Genomic DNA, 5,790 nt, shown 5'->3' on the forward strand with positions numbered 1-5,790 from the left:
TTCAAAATCTCTGGCAAATATTTAGCATGAAAGCTCACTTTCATCATTTTTCAGGCAAATTCTTAAATGAACAGAAGTTGAAGTGTGAATTCAGATCACACTGCCTTCAATCTGTTTGACTATTTTTAAAGTTAAAACTATTTTTTTCATTGAAATGAGATCAAATGCACAAATGGCAATTAAAATTAATTTATTTTCTAAGAAAAGTTTAAATAAAATAATAAATAAATAAAAACAATAGGGGCCCTGTGGTTTTGTGTAAACAGAAATGAGGGCATTCTGTTTCACAGGTTGAGAATGATTGGTTTAAGGGATTAAAATCTCTTCCGTCTGGAACAGAAGACTGAATGGAGATGTGGCCTGGGTACATAAAATCCTTAGAGATACTGATGGCTCAACTCGGGGGAGAATTTCACACTCAATAGTGGAACTAAGACACAGACTCTCAGTTGAAAGCTAAAACACAAAATAGGGAACACTTCTTTACACAAAGAGTTGTTGATGTCTTAAACAGGCTTCCCAGCCAGGAGGTTCGGGCCTAAACTCTGAGCTCTGTGAAGGGACACCTGGTCAAATCTTAATAGTCACTTAGCTAGAACACTACCAAAAAGAGGCGAGATATGTCCTTTTCTCACTTTTTTTTACAGTGCTATATACGTGTAAGCAATATTTATTATTATTACTTCATTCCCTCATAGCCTCCCTTTCTGGGCTCCCACAGAGGGAGCCTTTCTGGCTCCCTTTCTGGGGGAGGCTCCCTCTGTGGATATAGAAGTCCACCTCTTGGGGTGGGGATGTCCAATGTTGTCCCTGTCTGTCCCTGGGCCTCCCCACCTGCCACTGCAGCAGCTGCTCTCCGCCTCCTGTCCTGATCGGAACTACCAACACACCGGTCCTCCTGCTCTCCTCTCGCTTTGTGCGCTTTTCGCAAAAATACGCAAAAGTGAGACTTGTTTGCAGTCAACCTCCAAGTCGCCCTTCCACAAGCCTTCCTCAGTGTGATTGTTCAACTGGCCGATGAACACATTCCCCTTTCTCTCTGGCTGTCCTTTAACCAGCGTGGGTCCTCATCTGTGCCCAGTTCTCTGTATGGAAGCCATCTCTTGCTCAGCTTCTCCTAAGAGATTTGGTCATCTTTTATCAATGCACAATTTTTAAAGTGCCCTGAAGTACCTGTATGTCCTGTACCCATAGCTTGACAGCCTTGTTTAACTTACATTTATATTATTAACATTATTATTCTTTTTTGGTTTAAGCTGAATTTCAATTGTACCTTCCCTAAATGTCTTCTTCACCACAGGCCTTGTTAGCAGGACTTTTTTTTAACTCGCATCTTAATGCTCAGTGGTATAAGGCAACAAGCAAATTGTTTTTATTTAGTGAAGAAAGTTAGCCTGTTAACAGCAGAGCTTCACAACATGAACACCTGTCCAGCGACCTGCGTGACGTTAAGGAAGGATTATTAGGCAAATTAAGGGAGAAGAGGGGCAGGTACACAGAGACTGTGATTGTGCAGAATGGAAAAGTGCTCTCAGAAACAGGAAACAATATGTGTGCACGTTTCTACTCCTCTCTCTTTCACTTCCTTACTTTTCAGCCTTCTCTAAACTTGCCTGAAACAGTCCAACCTCACATTCCTCACTTTCCTCCAGGTAACAGTTTGAAATCCACACCCAACACCAGCGCGCCCCATCACCCACAACTTCAAAATACCATCCAAAGAACACATCTGAGCTCCCCGCTACACCAAGCAGACGTCCCCTGAGTTAAGCCCCACCTTTCTACATTCAAAAGTTCACTAGATCTTCAAACTTTATGACGGGATGTACAGTAGAGGATCTAGGGAGAATATGATGTAAAAGGCTACAGGTGGACCATGTGCTTGAGTTTGAAATAAAGTGTTTTGGGGACTGAACTGAAATCTTTGTAAAGTGTAAGAACATATGTGCAAACAAGCTGACCTACAGTAAAAGCAGACGAGATATCCAAGATGAAGAGAAGAGTCAAGGGTTTTAAAAAATGAAATCGTAAACTACTACAGAGCTAGATTATAAGGCTGAAAAATGGAACCCCATCTTGGGTCTCGCAGAGTCCAAGAGTGTTTTTTTCTTCTGAGTCGATGTTTAGCTGTACTTGCCATCCACATTGGTCAATAATTAATTACCAGAGATCCTTCTAATCAGTAACAATCAATTTAATGGCAGCAATACTGGTGTACTTTTGTAGTGATTCAAGACTTTGTTCTTATTTAACTGGTATAAGTCGCAGGTTAATCTGTTTCTCCACTTGGCCTTTAGATGAATCACCGAAGAGCAGAGAGCAGGCCTTTTAAACCAGAAGAAGATGATAGTGGTTGTAACGTTGTGGAGGCCGTTGAAACCATTAACCTCCTTTGGTTGCTTATAACTAAATGATCCAAGGATTTCATCCAGCCACTCTTTTGAAGGATAGCATTCAACAACAGGGCTGGTGGGCTTGCCACCAGACACCCACAACCCTTTGTGTACAGAAGCACCTTCTATTCTTAGCATTAAATCCATGTCCCCTTAGTTCCCTATTATTTCCTCTGGCTCAGGTTTCACTGTTGATCTGATGAGTTTATTGGGCTGACATAGTTAACACTTCTGATTCAGGTCTACTCATTGTCACCACTGTTCAAGATTGAAAAAATATATTTTTTTAACCCTGACATTCCTTCTGCCTTGTCATGTACCTTTCAGAAAAATATAGATACCAATGGCCTGCCCAGCACCCTCTCCCAATATTACCAGCAGTATCACTCATTATGCCGAAAGTAAACCCACACACATGGGGTGCATTTTGAGTAGGATGTATAACAGTTTTTCCTAGTATCTTTCTGATAAGAGCTATGTGCATTAATTTTTATGTTTCCTTAATCAACCATTAAATAAAGATTGTACAGAAATAAATAAACAGAAGGGTTGATTCCCTTTCAGAGTGCTAGTTAGCTATGATGTGCATGGTCCCAGGACACACAGGGTGCATTTTGCTTAATAGGTATGCAGTATGTCCGTTACTTATTTTAATCCTAGTTGTACTACACTTTTCTTTTAAAAAGAATTACATGTCTTCTTCCCCCTTAAATGTCAACTACTGACATTGCTGAATCATACTCACACAGGACCTGAAGGATATTTCCTTAATAAAGTGTTTAAAGTGTTTTGACACCGAGATGATTTTACTGTCCAAGCCACTGGACTTGACAGCACATTTGTTAATATCTTTTGTCACTCCTCTCGTGTGGTAGGCTGTCTAACATTTGGTACCAAGAACTAAACATTCAATTCAATTCATAGCGAAACCGTGCATGTGCAGAAGAGGGGATTGGTCCGTCTGAGTCCTTCTTGTGACAGCTGATGGGCTAAGATGCAATAACAGGGTGAGAAGCACCGAGCCTCAGGTCCTCATCGTTTTTGTCCATCGGTAAACTTGTTAGGCTCAGCACCATTACCTCCAGTGCTGCAGTCCTTCACTAGAGACACGCCACTCACTTACAGTGCCTTTGGCACCGAAACCATTGATATACACTAGTAAGATCACCAGCAGAGGAAAAGATAACAAAGACTAGTCACCTAAAACACTGAACTAAACAACCAGCTAAGTGCATACCAACACTGGCTGACATGGGATCTATCCAGGGATGAAAGACTACGGTGCACCATTCCAAATTCTAGTCCCCAGGACACCTGGATGCATCACAGTGCTCGCTGGAGCACGAGCCCGAGGGTAATCCCTGATTTCAGAGGTGTAAACGTTTCAAGTGATATACAGCAAATGGATGTAAAGTTTTCCAACGAATTCGATCTGATGTCAAATAAATAGTACTTAAATAAAGGACCGAGCGCATCTGACTTCATTCTTTCCCTGCGAAATGTTTCACAAAACTGGCCTTTGGAAATGTTCTAAATAAAGGAAATCGGGAACCAGGGCCTTCAGTTCTGTATTTTCCCATTTCAAACCAACTGGGCATTTACCGTATATTAAAACTTGCATGGTTTTTCTCGCCAAATACACTAACCTGTCCCCATTTATTTATTAGTGCATGAAGTAGGCATATTTTATATCTCGCATACAACAATGTAGATGGAGAAAATAATGATCAGGAGCTCTTTGGAAACGGAAGCCACAAATTAAAAAAGCCATTTTAAAAAGCATCGTAAGTGCACGCAGGGCAATGCCTTGCTCACAAAGCAGGATGGATCCTGTTTTTCAGCCTCCGAGGTCACAAGGTCTGAAGGGCTAAGCTGAGCTAACAGGTCAAACTCTTAACTGTACAGCAGATTGAACACCTGACTTTGTTTTACAAGCCACAGGTACTGCTACAAATCGTTCAGCTGAAGCAGAAAAGAAAACTGATTTATTAACTAGCACTTCTGTCAGCGCACGTTTACCCCAGACTTAACTAACTTACTCCAGATGAAACAGCTTGCAGCCAGTGGCTGGTAAAACATGAAACGCATCAAAGCTGATGAACAGTGGGAATCTGGTCCAGTTGACTCGGCAAAGCTCTCTGTACATCCGATTCAGACTGCAGTCTAGAAAGAGGCAATTGTGTCTTGGCAAGGGCATGTAAATTGAGTGACATTTCCAATTATAATACAGATAGGGAAGGTTAAATGCTCATTTTAAATAAAAAAAAAACAGAAAATTTATCTAGTCCTCTTTCATGCACATACACACATACTTACAATGATACAATACTGAGGAGTCCTTCAGCTGATGGGCTTGTGTCACTCATTAGGACACTGAAGTACATCATTACAGATGATCTGAACTGCCTGTACATCTCTTGACCTGCAGGGGTCAGTGTGGATACTTCTTTTCAGGCTTATGGAACAGGTGAAACTCTGGTTGTGATGTTGAGCTCTAGATGCTGCCTACACAGTTAAAGAGGCCTGGGCTGCTTGGGTATTTGTATACAACTACCAGCATCTATGCGGAAGAAAATGAATCAGAACGTGGAGCTTGAGTTCATACAACACAACAGGCACCCACTCCTTCGGACACTGTGGGACAGCTTGTCCTGGACAGAACAGAAGCTGAAGCAGAGGTTACGCTCGCTGGGTTTTCCTTTGAGAAGAGACAAGAAACCGTGCAGGAAGGTGGATTTTCAGCGGCAGGGGAGGTGGACATGTTTTTGAGACCCCCTTAAAACCCGCACACATCAGAGCCCTGGGCCAGCCTGCACAGAACTTCACCCTGCGATGAAGAGTGCTCTCGGTGTCCCAGATAATCCTTCCGGACATCCTCTTCTGCCAACCAATATGAGCTGCAATGCGTGAAGAAAAGAACGTCACATGTTTCGACTCATGTCTTCTTCAGCCTAAGAAGTCAAGATCATCTTCCTCCTCTCCTTGACTTGCGAAGAAAGAGAAAGCAAAAGACACAAAGAAAGGTCAACTTTGGACCGTATGTTTTGGAATTAAGTGTTTATACTTTCAATTTTCTGCATTCTAAGAGAGGAGTTAAATGAGTATATTTCTAAAAAAGGGCTGTTTTTTCCACGGTTTGGCCATGGACTTGGAAAAAGGAATATTGGAGGTTTAATAGCTCTGCACTGCTCATCCACTGAAACGAGAGACGAAGCGTACTGAGAAAACAACTAGGAACCATCGTGTTTGCATGGAGAGGACAGGGCAGGCCGACAGAGGTGGGGATGGGGGGGGGGCCTGATTCATCCAGATAAGATAAAATAAAGAAGAAATAAAGAAGAGTGGTTCAGGTTTGATTGTGGCATGTCTGCGTTACAGTTAATACCCCAGGGCTCAG

The sequence above is a fragment of the Atractosteus spatula genome, chromosome 3 (assembly GCF_055471065.1).
Source record: "Atractosteus spatula isolate fAtrSpa1 chromosome 3, fAtrSpa1.hap1, whole genome shotgun sequence".
Classification (NCBI taxonomy): Eukaryota; Metazoa; Chordata; class Actinopteri; order Semionotiformes; family Lepisosteidae; genus Atractosteus; species Atractosteus spatula.